Source organism: Pogoniulus pusillus, chromosome 24 (assembly GCF_015220805.1).
Source record: "Pogoniulus pusillus isolate bPogPus1 chromosome 24, bPogPus1.pri, whole genome shotgun sequence".
Lineage (NCBI taxonomy): Eukaryota > Metazoa > Chordata > Aves > Piciformes > Lybiidae > Pogoniulus > Pogoniulus pusillus.
Window position 1 is genome coordinate 16,007,639 of NC_087287.1, and position 16,921 is coordinate 16,024,559.

Below are 16,921 nucleotides of genomic sequence, written 5' to 3' on the forward strand. Positions count from 1 at the left end.
ATGGGCCTCAGTGCATTGCACTGTTCTAGAACAGTGGCTGTCTTTATGCTGTCCTCTGTGCCTCTGGACCTGGCTTATTTCACACATTCCATATCACTGTGGGCTAAGGCTGCCCGAGTGGCCTGTCATTTCTTTAGTACCATTAATGATTTTGTATTTCATATACCATGGCAATGTACATTCCTTCTTGTGGAAAATGCAATCTCCAAGGCTGCTTTATTCTGAAAAAAATAGCTACTGAAAGATTAAGAAGTATTGCCATGCCAGTAAAACATGCATTTCCTTTCTGTGCCTTGTCATGTGTGGTGGTTTTTATTGGGCTCTTGGAGGCTGTTGGTGATGATGGAGTCAAAGCACAGCGCTTCCAGCAAGGTTTTGACTCCCATTTTCTCCTGGTCAGGAGGCTTTCTCCTATCACCATGCCAACCAACTGCAGTTCATCATTAAAGATCTTGTGACTGTGCCCACTGAATGATGATTCTGGGGGTTCATGTTTTGCATTGTTGAGTTCTGCTTTGAGCAGAAGTCAATGACTGAAAACAGTCTACAGATCTGAAAGTGGCACTGAGAGAGTTGTATGGCAGATGTTAGGCAGCAAGAAGTTGTGATGGCATTGGAATAGTTTGCGTACGTACTGTTTCTGTGACTTTCCAGCCTAAGACTTGATTTTTGGTTACTTTCATGTTTGTATGTCCTGATGAGCACTGTCTGGGGCCCAAAACATCTTGAAAAAAAAGGCCAAGTGTTTTGTGAAAAATAAGAATTTCTCTATGAACTACTATAAAGACAGTTCCTTGCCTTTATCACTTAATTAGTTAGTGGTTTTTTTTTTTGTGGAGATTGGAGAAAACTTTTGTAGGAAGTGGACATTATTTTTTCTTTTTAAAGTATGAAGCACTGACTTGCTGTGCTTTCTGAATCATAGAATCATAGAATCAACCAGGTTGGAAGAGACCTCCAAGATCATCCACTCCAACCTAGCACCCAGCCCTAGCCAATCAACCAGACCATGGCACTAAGTGCCTCATCCAGGCTTTTCTTGAACACCTCCAGGGACGGTGACTCCACCACCTCCCTGGGCAGCCCATTCCAATGCCAATCACTCTCTCTGGGAAGAACTTCCTCCTAGCATCCAGCCTATACTTCCCCCGGCACAACTTGAGACTGTGTCCCCTTGTATTTCAATTTGGTTTCCACACAAATCAGTTGTGAATTGTCTCACTTTTTCACAGTTACAACTAAAGTATTTTAATGGTTTGGGATTGACCTAATGAGCCCTCTTTTGAATAACTAATAACTAATTTATTTTTTCTGACTAATACTGTCAGGTTTTTTGACTTATTGGGAGTAATCATCAAAGCCAAATGGGTGTACTAAAAGGGGGCTGAAGTTGTTCAACAAAGCTTTACTGGCTATGGGTGGCCTGATGTTCTTTCATTTCCAAATAAACTCTTAATTTATCTGTATGCATCTAAGATATTTTATTTCATTTGATTTTATTTACCCTCTTTCAGTTTGTGTCTGTGGTGCTTATATGAGTACTTAACAGCAGAAAGAAAACAGAAATAGTAATAGAATTAAAAAAATGTTACATAACAGAAATGTCTTCAAGTGACAGTTTGAATTGCAGTTGAAGGTAAAGATTGTGTGATGCCTTTCTGCTTTCATTAAGGTAAGGATTTTGAGTCAACATTTTATCACTTGTGATAGATCTTTGTTTCTTGGGCGATCTCTACAGATGGATACATCTGATTGTGCATGTTTATGCAGAGTTCTAATAGTAACTAACTGCAGCTTGACTTAAAATAGTTTCATTTATATTTATTTGATGGATATCTTATTAGATTAGCCTTGCACTTGGGTTTTGAGAGCATTTGCAAATACTGTCTCAAAAAAGCTCACTGCAGATGAGTATATTGGTAGTTTTAATCTGATCTTGAGGGACATTTATGAAGTTTTAATAGTGACTGAAAGAGATACATTTGGGTTATTTCAGCCATCACTTGTTATTTTGCTTGCATCACTTGATGCTGTGCTATCTGTTAAAGATTGAAGTGACCAGTTCTGAAGCTTTTATAATTTATATGAATATATTGTTTAAAACCCCCCAACTATTACTTAACTGGGAAAGCAGAATTCTATCAGGATGCTTTTTCAAAGAAAGCAACTAATTGCAATTCTTGCAGTTGGTTTGTTGTTGCTGCTCTAGTGCCAGGGAAAGGTGATTTGCCAGCTGTTATTGACCTGTCTTGGTTCTGCAGAAATTGAAGCAGAGACAGTTTGTCCAGTCTACTCAGTGCACCACACTAAGGCTAGAGAAGAATGATGAAGTTTTGCAGTTTCCTAGAAACATTAGATTGACCTTGCTCCTTGGTTCAAAGAGGAAAGGAAGGATGGTATGTTTGCTGCGTTGGGATATTGAGGCTGTTGGTAGAATCCAGGTCATAACAAAAGTGCTAAAGTGCAATGTAAGAAGCAATGGAAGTGCTGATTCTACTTGTGTAAGTGTTTTTGCAGGGAAGAGATAGAACAGATGTGTTCAGGAGGATATTGGGAGACAGCCAGCGTGTTAACATACTGTCCAGCTGCTTCTTCTGCCATGCCACATGGAAATAAATGGGTGAACAATTGCTATTATTTGTGCCATGTAACTCTAGTCTCCTAGAGCTACTATGTTTGTGACTTTCTATCATTACATAAGCAATGTTATTTAGATTTTACTTATATCAAATCTAAGTAGTGCATTTCTGAAATGTGATAGAAGCTGTTTAGTAGTGCTCTTAGATGCATATAAACCAACATATGATAAAGATAAATATGAAAAGTAATCAGATGTAGAGCTCCTGCTAAAGAGTCCAGGAAAAGATCTTAATGGCTTGGATAATTTCCTGTGGTTATTTATTTATTTATTTTAAAAAGAATAAAAGCCACAAGAGCCCACCTTCATTACTTTAAGGGGTGCTGTGTAGTAGAATGAAACCTTCCTCTGCAGTCAGTTGGATGCAATATGCAATAAATTCGTAGCAAAAGCTGCGAGTGATCAGACTGAAGTGTTGTTGTCCAGACAAGGCAATTCCTCTCTCTCATTCTCTCTCTCTCTCTCTCTCTCTTTTTTCTTTCTTCTTTTTTTTTTTTAAGGCAATTTCTGAGTGAAACCAGAAATAGCTATGCCCAGGCACTCAGACAGCAGGATTTAAGAAATAGCATATGATAGTTTTGGTGGCTTCAAAGTACAGGAAATCCTTGTAAAAATTCCTTCTTACCTAATCCCCTTCGGAGCTGTTGGCAGCATCTGTGTGGGATATAAGTTGTAAAACTCTATTGGAAGGGAAGTACTCAGATGCTGGAGCTTTTTGCCAACTGAGATTTCTATGTCTTTCTATTATCAACTCTATCCTTTGCAGTCAGTACTGCAACATATTGAGTTGCAATGAGAAGAAAGATGAGCATCCTTGCAGTCAGTTTCTAAGTCTGTCAGCTTTTTTGGACATAGCAATGCTGTGCTGGACACTGCTCATATTCCGAGTCCATACATAATCGGAGTGCATGTGAGCATGAAATTGCACTGACATGAAAAATAAAAAGAGCAGAACTTTCAGGCCCTAGGTATACATTTTCTGACACAGTATAAACTCATTTTTAAGGGCTGTTTGGAGCCTGTTGACTTCATTGTAGTTTGAAGTGGTTTTGCCCTCCAAGAGGTCTGAGAGGAGGTTGTTACTCCAGGACACAAATTCATCTTTCCTCTTTGTCCTCCAGAGCTCCTACATTAAGAGTGTCTTCTTGCTGCTCAAGGCAAGATTGGACGTGGCACTTGGTGCCATGGTCTAGCCTTGAGCTCTGTGGTAAAGGGTTGGACTTGATGATCTGTGAGGTCTCTTCCAACCCTGATAATACTGTGATACTGTGATACTGTGAAAAGGATAACTTCCAAAGGGCTGCAAAATTTATTCTGCATGCTTGGCCATGTTTTCTCCCATTCCTCACCACCACCTCAGCAAACTTAGCCATGTAGCCTCTGCTCTCCATATGTACACTCAAGCAAGTCCTGAGTGAGAACAGTCAGTACATAGTTCTCAAAATGCTTATCCTAAGATGTGTGAAAAAAGATCTCTTCATGCTTTGTCTAATAGTGAGGTCCAGCACAAGCCTAAGTTACAGTATGAAAGAGTTGATGCTAGTAGAAATTGAACTGAAGGCTTTTAACTGGGGAATTTTTATTCTCATGGCAGGTTTGACTGAACTTAAGCCTCTAGTGCTATTTCCTTCCCCAACACTCCAAAGATGCTCCTGGTCTGTGTCAGAGAGTAGCTGATGAAAGTAGCTATGCCCCTGTGCTGAGGCATTTATCTGTTCCTGTGTCCAGTCTTTGCTGGGCTGCCAGGGTAGAACTGAACACCCACTTTCCAGCAGCAAGTTTGAGATCTGAATCTGTTCTGTTTAGATGTGCAGGATATAAACAGAAAATAATAGTGATGGTGGGTGGAAATAATGGTCATCAGCATCCCTTATGTTATGCCTTCCAATGCTGTCCTCTCTAGATGAAGCCATCTATCTGGCAGGCTCCAGACATTCTGCATCCTGCCATCTGCTGCAGCTGGTAAAGTTGGTACAGTTTGTCCACTGATATTTCTTATTTTGAAACATACTGATGTGTTTATGAGATAATTTACATAAGATGACATCCATGTACAAAACTTCGTAGTTCTGAGCCAGATGCTTTTCAAATTTATTTGCATAATATTTGCTGAATAATTTGGCAAGGGAAGTTCTGTATGATCCACTTGTAAATAACTCATGGCAGTATTTGCCTTTGAATATTTGGACTACCTGGGATAGAAAGAGGCAAAGGCATGTATGGTTCCTCCTTGATAGGATCATGAGTAACTCTTAACAATTGCAGACATGAAGTAGTGTTGCTTTATTGCTACCAGCTTTGCAAATACGCACAGCAGTTCCTTATTGTCAGCAGTTAACTCATGGTTCTGCACCCCCTGCCTTCAAAAATGTGATAATACTAATGTTAATAATTCATCTCATAAAAGAACACTGAAATAGCTATGGAAACACTTCTTGCAATGTGTACTGCCTTTGTGATTTCATTATCAACCTGAATAGAAATACCTTTACCGTATCTGAGCAAATATAATTAGAAGTATGTAATGGAGTCTTGTTAGGAAGAAACCCTGCTGCTCTTTCTCTTCTTACCTCACACTTCTGAAGCTACTTTCTCTTCTGTGCTGCATGTGCAAGAAAGATTTCTTAAATCTTTGCCTTTCAGGCTGATGTGCACAAGAATCTTCTGTGTCTGTCTTTAGAGTTCAGAGATACTGTGAGACTATCAAAAGCCATCAAAATGTGCTTCCAGGTGAGCAATGCTATTGTCATCTGACTGGGAATAATGTAGTAATCGGTGGGTTCTTTCCATGGCTTGTATGCAGCCTACTTTTAGCACTGGATCTGATGAAGGCTCTGGGCCCCTGTGTCTTTAAAATGTCAGTTTGCAGGGTAAGAAGTTCTGGTCAGCAAAAATTGAGCAGTGTTAAACTGTGCTCTAAGCTGTTTCTGCCTTAAGGTCATAAAACATCTTCTGAGGTGTGCATGAGTTCTCATGTAGGCTGGATGGCTGTTAGGAAAACTATAATTGTATTTCAAACCACTTAGAATCATTGATGTTAGTAAGAACATAAAAACTGATACCAACATTAGCACAGGCAGGAATTTCAACAGGGGAGATGAGAGAATAATGCACAGAGCATCTTGTTCCACTCCTTGATTCTGGATCTCTCAGAACTACTAAAAGCATCTGTTAAATGCTGGATAGAGAGATGAACGCTTTGGAAATGCTCTTTTCTTTGTTTTCAAGACATCCTAAGTCATCATCCTAAGTTTCCTGTGCACATTCTGTTTGTCCTGATGGCAGAATTTCAGAGAATGATGGACTGAATCTGTTACTAAAGACTATACCCAAGGGGAAAATGCTGCTCAATCTTTTGTCTGTTGGACTTTATTAATTTCCTGCTATATATTTTTATTAATATTAATTGCTAACATTAATTACAACCTGTAGCTATATTTCACATAGTGCATTTTTGAAAGTACTGTAACAGTTTGTTTGTAATGTAGTACATCTGTAGGATCCTAAATACATGTTGTAGTTTCTTTCTGGTTTGCAGCTGTGTTAATGAGAGTGGAGCTGAAACTCTGCCCACCTCTCCCCTCTGGTCAGTGCTTATAAGACATGTGGAGTGCTGTGTGTAGTTCAGGGCAGAGGAGGGGCTTGGATTTTTGCCTGTGGTCACTTTTGGGGGTATTGTTTATCTTTGTTGGTTTTTCTTTTTTTCTTGTTTGTTTTTGCTGTAGCTTTGTTGGCTTTTTTTAACCTCTTCCATTTACCCAAGTCACTGAGGGAACTGCATTGAAAGCAGATTTGTCTTATTAGAATGAATTAATAATCAAGTTGTTTGTTGCTATGATTAAAGGAATCTGAATTATAGTAACAGGAGGTTCATCTGACTCTAGGCCTGGATAGCTTAAAAATAGATGTGGATGGCTGATTCTACTGTAGCAGTGTAACATCAAAACGTATTAGCTGAAGAAAGGACAGATAAAGTAAAATGTTGACTACATCTTGTAAACTTGTCTTGGTGAAACTCTGATGGCTTTTTCAATGCAAGCTTAGTTTAGCTTAATGTTCTGTGTTCTAAAAGGCAGAGATGTTCAAGATGACAAACTTATTTAATAGCATGTGTCGTCATGCTAGCTCTGCCAGGCAAGAGGCAAACATAGCAAAAAGCTCACCAGCACTCTTGCAAGAGAAGTTTTATGAAGTAGATGTGTACTCAACATCTAAAGTCTCCCAGAATGTTTATCCAGAATAAACCTGATCTCACTACGTTGCTAACATCTGCTTCTGAAGACAGGCTTTGGGATTTTGAAGGGGGTCCAGGGTATTTTGGTAGGTGGCTTAGAAAGACAACCAAAAGAAATCAAAATAAAACTGCAGTGCCATATCAAAGTTTCGTAAAGCAAAATGAGAACATAAAGGAAGGGTTTTAAAATCCTTAATTCTTCCAAACATTCTCTTAAGTGTTTGCTGGCTTCCTTGTAAATTCTGGTGTTAGCAAAGGAGACATAGCCATTAAGCTAAGAACAAACCTGTGTTATTTCAGTCCATGTTTCTATAAATAGGATACACATGCTACACTGTGCTGAAAGGATTAGTACTTCACTCATTAAATATTAGTGAATTTACCTTAAGTTCTACTTTTTCAAGACTCCTATATATAATATTAATTATGCAGTTACAATAGTGATGGTTTCTATGGCAGTATGTTTACTGATCAGTTCCTAAGAAAACCTAGGAGTTTTGGGCAAAATACTGCCTAATGAGGAGGCAGAACTTTTAGAGCAAAATGACTCATTTCTTGCTGTTGTGTGTTCATTTTTTAAACTCTACACTGATATCTGTAGAGGCTCAAAGGAAAGTTATAAGGCTGTGGAAAACTGCCTAGAATGATGAATCATAGGATCATAGAATCAACCAGATTGGAAGAGACCTCCAAGATCATCCAGCCCAACCTAGCACCCAGCCCTAGCCACTCAACCAGACCATAGCACTAAGTGCCTCATCCAGGCTTTTCTTGAACACCTCCAGGGATGGTGCCTCCACAACCTCTCTGGGCAGCTCATTCCAATGCCAATCACTCTCTCTGGCAAGAACTTCCTCCTAACATCCAGCCTATACTTTCCCCAGCACAACTTGAGACTGTGTCCCCTTGTTCTGTTGCTGGTTGCCTGGCAGAAGAGACCAACCCCACCTGGCTACAACCTCCCTTCAGGTAGTTGCAGACAGCAATGAGGTCGCTCCTGAGCCTCCTCTTCTCCAGGCTAAACACCCCCAGCTCCCTCAGCCTCTCCTCATAGGGTTTGTGTTCCAGGCCCCTCACCAGCTTTGTCGCTCTTCTCTGGACACCTTCCAGCACCTCAACATCTCTCTTGAATTGAGGGGCCCAGAACTGGACACAGCACTCAAGGTGTGGCCTGATCAGTGTTGAGTACAGGGGCAGAATAACCTCCCTTGTCCTACTGGCCACACTGTTCCTGATCAAGGCCAGGATGCCATTGGCTCTCTTGGCCACCTGGGCACACTGCTGCCTCATCTTCAGCCTACTATCTACCAGTACCCCCAGGTCCCTTTCCTCCTGGCTGCTCTCCAGCCACTCTGTCCCCAGCCTGTAGCGCTGCTTGGGGTTGTTGTGGTCAAAATGCAGAACCCTGCACTTGGCCTTGTTAAATGAGAGCTAAATGACAACAGTGTTTTGGAAGATGGGCTGTGTTTGATACAGAACTGACACGGGAGAGACTGGAAATAAATTTGTTCTATAATTTCCTGCAGATAGCATCTACTTAAGGAAAATTTTGGTACTTAATTTTGAAGAATTTCTTCAGCTACCCCAGCTCTTAATAGTCAGCAGTCTGATGTCATCAGAGACCGTGACCATTACATTAATATCCATGACAATATATATATTTAAAAGATGGAGTACATTGTTAACTGGAAATGTTGCTTAGCAGTTCCTCTCAAAGGACAGATTTTGCTTCAAGTTATTGAACAGTCTTAAGAAAGTTGACTGAAAGTTGAGAGTAGCAAGGAGAGGAAATTTTCTACCTATGCTCTAGTGGCTTTCGTGTTCTTTTAATTATTTATACCCCATGAATATTCCAATTCAAGTAAAGCCTGCTTATGAGTGGCTTGGAAAGATAAATGTTAGAAGAAGTATGATTGTTATACACTGCCTCATAAATATAATTTTTCAAAGGACAATGTTTTTTGCGCAGAATAGGTTCCAATAAAGGCTTTATAGCTATGATAATAAGCAAAAAACAATAAATCTTGTCAGCTTTTCTAAAAAAAAAAATAGAAAAAAATTAGAAAACCAAAACAAGGGAGATAAACAACAACTAAAAAACCAAAACAACCAAAAAACCAAAACAAAACCCAACCAAACAAACCCCGCCAAACCCACAACACAAAAACCCCCAAACCAAACTGAAAAATAAACCCAACAAACTACATTTTGAAAGTTTGAATATGTGAACAGGGTGTCTGGCCTGACACTTTTCAACTCTTGTGTTGACAGTGTGCATCAAGAGTGTTTGGTTACCTTGAAAATCCTTTACTAAAGTAATAATAATCATAAAAATAGAATGGTTTTGGTGGATATACTTAAAGTTCACTGTAGCTGGCTTGGTATTTAACTCAGGACAGATAGAGTTTATCATATCAGCCAGTTCTTTCTTTCTGGGTCAGAGCCTATCAACTGATGCACAACCATGCAGCTCCCGTCACGCACCATGTGCTCCTCAAGGGAGAATGGCCTGCAGGAGAAGTCACCCCTCAGAGGTGGTGAGGAGAAGTGAAGCCTGGGGGAGCTGAACCCTTGCTGCCATGAGGCACTGCTGAGCCATTTCAAATTAACAGTATGTTAGAACTCTGAAATGCTATATTCTGTGTCAGCAAAACACCAGTTGTTTTCCATGTGCTGTTTGTCAGTTATTGTAAGGGCTAGAACTGCTGTGACCACTGTCACATAAACCAAACCAGGTTTTGGCTTTAAAAATCTCATGAATTTCAATTCACGTTTGAGACACAACTTATGTAAGTCATTATTTTCTTTCCTGCAAGAGATAGAGCTGGGCTGAAAATACTGCTGAGTTAAGATTGCTTGAGATTGCTTGGGTTTGAAGGCCCCAGGTGCTACTCCGTTACCTGTAAATCATACAGGTTACAGTGTTAAGTTACAGATCATGTATACTTTACATGGGGAAAAAAAAAAGACAGGGTAAACTAAAATGTTACGGGTGACAAAGAACAAGTTGTAATAAGGAGAAAGCTTTATTTTCTCCAACTGGCAGTTGGGAAAAATCTCACTTCCCTTGCTGGCACACAGAGTCCCAAGTCTCCCCTCTGCCACCTCTCTTCACTCATGGAGGCAGTTTGGTATGAATGAACAAACTGTTGATCATTTCTGTATTGATTAATAATATCTACCCTTGATTTTGTCACGGAGGGGTATTCTGCTACCTACGCCAGGTGTGGCGGAGGGGAGAAATTAATTGGTGCGAGATTATATTCTATGAACAGATATACTTATTAACTTCAGTATTCTGAACTCTTGCCACCCCCAACCACTGTATTTTAATGTTAATATTTGTTCTTACATGGTCATGGATGACATGATAGGAATATATCAAACAGTAACTTGTTAACAACTAGCATACATTCAAACTATTAAACAGAGAGAGGACTTTTCCCGCACCATAATGCTGCTTGGGGTCAATATGCTGCTTGCTCAGCAAGGTGGGCTGAAGCTCTTTCTGCTCTGTGGCAGGAGGCAATAGCAATTACAGAGACATTAGAGCATTCACTTCCAAAGTCTTATTAATTATCAATCACCCTCCAGGGCTACGTCACAGCCTGTGCCAGTGTCCAAACTTCAGGGGAGTCTTTGCCCATGGACTTCAAGGCTGGAATTCTCCCGGCTTCAGGGGAGAGGACAGTCTCTGACCTTGTTCTCCTGGCGGTGGATGCAATCTCTGCCCTTGTCTCCTGGCTTCCCCTGGACGTTCTGTCCAGGGATTCTTAGGCAGGACCTCAGGTGCAGGAGTACGATGCCGTGCAGTGTCAGCACGGTCTCACTCTGGCTAGAGAGGCTGGTCGCGTGCAGACAAGTGGAGTCTGCTCCTGGTTAACTCAGCGGCAGTGGTGCTTACCAGGCAATGATAAGGCAGCAGACATGCAACAGAGTGCACAGCTGCACAGGAGACTGAGCTCCGCATAGGCAGGCTTAACATAGTGATGAACACAGGCAATGCAGGGGAGCCTGAGCATGCTGTTTGCCTGTGTACCCCCATTTATCAAATGTGGGCCGAGATAATGGCCCCTTGGCCACCAGAATGACCACTCAGGTTGGCAGCCAGCCAAACCTCACCATAATAGGGAAAAACCACAGGCCTGGACCTTCCAAATATGGGAATTACACGGGCCTTACACTCGACAGGCATGAGCTGGGCATGTGGGGGCTTACACAACCACCTTACACAATCAGGGGTCCTGGGCAGGGCAGACTTTATGGCACCAGGTCTGTTGTGTCCCTTTGTGCTCGTTATGTGCTTACCTCTGGTGCAGGCAGAAAAACATGTCCAGGCAGGGCAAGGCATATTTAAGCCTATTTTCGGGCCTACAGGCCCTCCACAACAGATTTTTCCACTTTGATACTTGCTGCACTAGAAAAATGTTTGGGTTTTTACTGCTATTTTTTAAATGCTTCTTCCTAAATTACTTGTTATTAACTGTTTATAATAGCCACCACAATGTTATGTTAGGACATGCTCTTCCAGAAAGGAGATCTGTCCTTAAGTATCTTCCATGAACAACAGGGGTACTTGCCCTCAGTGCAGGAGGGAGTGAAGTGAGGAGAGGCTGAGGGAGCTGGGGTTGTTTAGCCTGGAGAAGAGGAGGCTCAGAGGGGACCTCATTGCTGTCTACAACTACCTGAAGGGAGGTTGTAGCCAGGTGGGGATTGGTCTCTTCTCCCAGACAACCAGCGACAGAACAAGGGGACACAGTCTCAAGTTGTGCTGGGGGAAGTATAGGCTGGATGTTAGGAGGAAGTTGTTGGCAGAGAGAGTGATTGGCATTGGAATGAGCTGCCCAGAGAGGTGGTGGAGTCACCGTCCCTGGAGGTGTTGAAGAAAAGCCTGGCTGAGGCCCTTAGTGCCATGGTCTGGTTGACTGGATAGGGCTGGGTGCTAGGAGGTCTTGGAGGTCTCTTCCAACCTGGTTGATTTTATGATTCTATGATTCTAAGTGCTGGCAGTGGAACAGCTGGCACCCTAAACAGCTCATAACAGGAACTACATTTCAGACCTTGTGTGCACTGGTAGTAGCAGGGTGAACATCTTACTATTTTTAGATTACTTAGCTTAAAAAAGGGCAACAACAGTCACTTGGTTTGTTGTTTTTTTTTTGGCAAGGGTTCACAATGCCAAAGATTCTCTGCTTTTCACTTTTTTAAGTAGGAAATAGCTAAATGGCATTTTGAATCCTGTAATAAATGTTATCCTGCTACCTGTAGTATAGTATGAAAAAGCTTACTGTTGTGTACACGCTGAATGGCCAGATGATAGGAAAGGATTTGATTCTTAGCTATGGTAGTTATGTGACATGATGTATGGGAGCTATCTGACAAGTGCAATCATGGTTAGACCTCTGGTGGGGGTATTTAAAACCATCAAATCTCAGATCAGCTGTTTAACCATGAGTTTTACTTGTTTCTTTTGTTACTTCAGCCTTCACTACAGAGAAAATATGTCACAACACAGTGATTAACAGCTGAGTTATTGAAGCTAGGGCAAGGATTAAAGGTGATTTTGTTCTCAGTGATTGGAAAACAATGTTTCTTTACAAGTGCAGCAGTGATTTGATGGATATAAAATGAGTTTTCTGAAAATATTCATTGACATCCATAAATTTCTAATTCAGTGTGTATCTTAAGTCAGGAGACTCTCTTTATGCCTGCAATATAGCCATTACTCACTGCAGTCTCAAATGTATAGTATATTTAAAGATATTTCTGAGGCTTACTGTTGAACTTTGGCTTAATTATACCTGGGAATACATTGCACATAACTGTAGACTGAAATTCCATGTTGTGGTTAATGTATTAAAATCTTCAGAGCTGGTGTCTGGCAGGCTTTCATATGTCCAGACAGCCTGGTTTTGGAGAACTGGTAGACAAGCATTGTTTCTCTTAGTTTTTCCTTGTTCTTCCAGCCTTTTGAGATTCTCTTTTGTGCTGAAGGAGGCTAATAATGCACCTTCATCATTCAGTTACTTAGATTTTTCAAGTTAACAAAGGAGTTTTAAAGTTTTGAGATTCCCTGGAAGATTATTGAATGAAGCTACAACTACCAGTGGTACTGTAAGATTTCTGGCTCGGTAAACGTGAGGATCCCTGAAATAGGATCTTTTTAGATGTCAAGAACTGTAATTCTTCTCCTCCAGACACTGATGATCTTCAGGGGATCTCCACTTCAGCTCTGCAGGCCTACAGAGTCTCTCAGGAGTCATTTTAGAGAGAGGAGAAAGACAGAAAAGTGATGGGATAGCTGATAAAGGGGTCAGGCTGCATCAGAGAAAGCAAAAAGGAATTAGTGTAGAGAGCAAATCAGTAGATTTAAGGATGAAAAGCTAAATTCCATGATAAAGCAGATAATGTAGGCATCTGGGAGAAGAGTAAATAGAGAGATGTGATATTAGGCTGAAAATGAAGAGAATATAAAACAAATGAAATAAAATTAAATGAATAATCTCTAATGAAATGAGCTGAAAACTGGGAGAAGGAAACTAAAGGAAGGTGGTACTGTGTTTGGAATCAAAATGAGCTGTAGGAACCTGGGTGCATAAATCTACCCTTTTAAATGAAAGGAGGTAAAACTGTTTAAAAAGATACTGGGTTGTGCCTAACATTCTGATTCAGCCTGCATGTTTTCTTGAACTGATGACCTCACTTTTTGTACTTTCCTGTAAGCTCTCTGCTTAGTGCTATCAAGTTTACAATTCATTCCAACAAGGGTGATTTCTTTTGTTACAAGTTGCATATATTCTTACAAGCCCTGTGTAGCTGCAGGTTTTCCCCTTGTCAGTTTGTTGGGTTTATCTTCTAAATATAGCATTTATCCCCTTGAACATACATTACTGTCCTGACATACTGTCAGTGATAAGATATATCTCGGTAGATAAGGAAACCATCAAGACTTAGAAAACTACTAATGTATCCTAGGTTAATTGTGTGTGTGAGAGAGTGAGCAAAATAGAGTGGCTAGTCTAAAAGAATGTGGTTAGGAATCTGTTTTCATTGTGTGTCCTGGATAACCCTGCAGCAAACGTTCTTGCCTTCAGGAGCAGTAGTCTTTCATTTGTCTGTACTAAGCCAGTGCTTCACTGCTGATGAACATTTCTGTGTTATTAAATAAGCCATCTTTGTACAAATAACAAAATTTATTTGAATGTAATAAATTGATATTAGATGGTAACCAAGTAAATATTTGCACTTTGCTGTTTTAGAGAGAAAACCCTAGCTGTTGTTAATTAATTAAATACTGCTTGGCTCTCTTTTAAAAAGAACTCCTGCAGATCTCTGGTGGAAATGCTCTATGGCTTTGTGATCCTTCCAATGCTGGCTTTGTAGAAGGCTGTTGTGACCTTTCACACGTTTTTTTTTAATGGTATCAGGCAGCATCATTCTATGTATCAAAGAATCATAGAATCATAGAATCAACCAGGTTGGAAGAGACCTCCAAGATCATCCAGCCCAACCTAGCACCCAGCCCTAGCCAGTCAACTAAACCATGGCACTAAGTGCCTCATCCAGGCTTTTCTTGAGCACCTCCAGGGATGGTAACTCCACCACCCCCCTGGGCAGCCCATTCCAATGCCAATCACTCTCTCTGCCAACAACTTCCTCCTAACATCCAGCCTATACTTCCCCCAGCACAACTTGAGACTGTGTCCCCTTGTTCTGTCGCTGGTTGTCTGGGAGAAGAGACCAACCCCGACTTGACTACAACCTCCCTTCAGGTAGTTGTAGACAGCAATGAGGTCCCCCCTGAGCCTCCTCTTCTCCAGGCTAAACATCCCCAGCTCCCTCAGCCTCTCCTCATAGGGTTTGTGCTCCAGGCCCCTCACCAGCTTTGTCGCCCTTCTCTGGACACCTTCCAGCACCTCAACATCTCTCTTGAATTGAAGATCACAGAACTGGACTCAGTACTTAAGGTGTGGCCTGACCAGTGCTGAGTACAGAGGCAGAAGAACCTCCCTTGTCCTACTGGCCACACTGTTCCTGATGCAGGCCAGGATGCCTTTGGCTCTCTTGACCACCTGGGCACACTGCTGCCTCATCTTCAGCCTACTATCCACCAGTACCCCCAGGTCCCTTTCCTCCTGGCTGCTCTCCAGCCACTCTGTCCCCAGCCTGTAGTGCTGCTTGGGGTTGTTGTGGCCAAAGTGCAGAAGTTTGCACTTGGCCTTGTTCAATCTCATCCCATTGGCCTCTGCCCACCCATGCAGCCTTTCCAGGTCCCTCTGCAGGGCTCTCCTACCTTCCAACAGATCAACACCTGCTCCTAGCTTGGTGTCATCTGCAAACTCACTGATGCTGGACTCAATCCCCTCGTCCAGATCATCAATAAAGATATCCTGTTCAAAGACCATTGTAATAGAAGAAATTTGTCTTGTAAGAAGGTCTCAGCCTCTGACAAAGCAGATAAAGCCATCCTAGGACAGTGTGCTTGTGCTAAGTGAACTGGTAACTGAGGACAGGGATCTGGAACAGTTGGTGAATATGATTCTCTGTACAACCTAATCAATATGTGGTAATCCAATGTCCTCAGGTAATGGCCTGGCGTTGTGGTGAATAGTCCCAAAGGGCACTAAATGGGCTTGAGCATGTCCTGTCCTATGTACCTGCCTGTCTGCACTGCAGCCAGAGGCAGGAAAGCAGGACAAAGGAACCCAGGCAGCCCAGTCCGGTTCAATCCGGTCGCCTGAGGGGGGTTTCATGAGGCCCACGCCCCTGTCGCGCACAAGGCCTATGTGCCCCCATTTTTGGAAGGCAGCACCTGTGAGTTCTGCCATGTTTGGGTCTCCTTGGGTGATTGCCAGAGGTGGTTGGGTGATTGTGTGGCCAATGAGACCATCAGCCTCGGCCATTACCCTATAACTGGGGTGAACAGGTGCAGAAGGAGCTTGGGTGCTCGCCCGCCCCTCGCCTCAGCCGCCTCAAACCGCCTCCAGCCGCCTCAGCCAGCAGCTGACTGCACCTTGCAGCCCAGGGGGAACTCGCCACAGGACTTCTGTTGAATATTTTCCTGCCTATGTTTTGGGGCACAGACATCAGGACCAGTGAGTATCCTTAACTCTTTGCTCAAGTTGCTAAAGGATTTGAATCAGCCTCACAAGCGCTGAATGAAGCTGCCAGAGTCTCTATCAAAGACATCTCTAAAACCTTTAAAATTCCCTTGTACAGAGACATTCTGTAACATAGTTCTGCTAACTGCATCCAAGAACCTGTGTGGGGAGTTGGAAATAAGTCTGGGGGAATTATTTTGTGTGTATTAGTAAATTATTCAATAACTTTTGAATCGGCCTCATTGCATTTGACCCCAAACTCAGATTTCAACTAGCCCCTTCATAACAGAAATGTAAGGGACCACTGGCAATGCTGCTTTGAACTCCACATGTCAGGCTGTGGAAGCAGAGCAGGACCCATGCCAAGTGGGAAGTGCCAGTGTGATTTTGCTCCAGGACAGATGCTTTCTCTGTCGTTAGTTTACTGAAGCTCTGGCTGTTTGCATTGATTTACGAATCAGAGACCAGTCTCTAAACTTAGAATAGTTGAATGGGCTCTGAATCTGAAAACTGCTGACTGCTGCTTTTTATAAACAACATGTCCTTATAAAAATTCCCTTAGTTTTGTGCGGTATCAGAACCTCCCTAAGTACTGAGAGCTGGGCTGCCCAGGGAGGTGGTGGAGGCACCGTCCCTGGAGGTCTTCAAGCAAAGCCTGGATGAGGCACTTAGTGCCATGGTCTAGTTGACTGGATGGGGCTGGGTGCTAGGTTGGACTGGATGATCTTGGAGGTCTCTTCCAACCTGGTTGATTCTGTGATTCTGTGTGACACTTTGGGCCTGTGATTAAGCTTTAAAAAGTATTATTTTGCAAGACTAAGCCTTAAGGTCTTAAGATTTTTTTTGATTGAAGCTCTCTTCTTTGGGTACATGTATTTCTTTAATAATGTGGCAGAGCAATGACTATAATGTATAGTCATTGGTAGATATTGGTAGAAAATACTTTAA

The 16,921-nt window shown here is 42.0% G+C and overlaps 1 long non-coding RNA gene across 1 annotated transcript in view; it reads left to right on the forward strand.

The window, feature by feature from the left end:
• LOC135186231 (uncharacterized) overlaps positions 1-16,921 on the forward strand; it is a 240,152-nt gene that overhangs the window by 158,061 nt on the left and 65,170 nt on the right. The gene's annotated exons all lie outside the window — the stretch shown is intronic.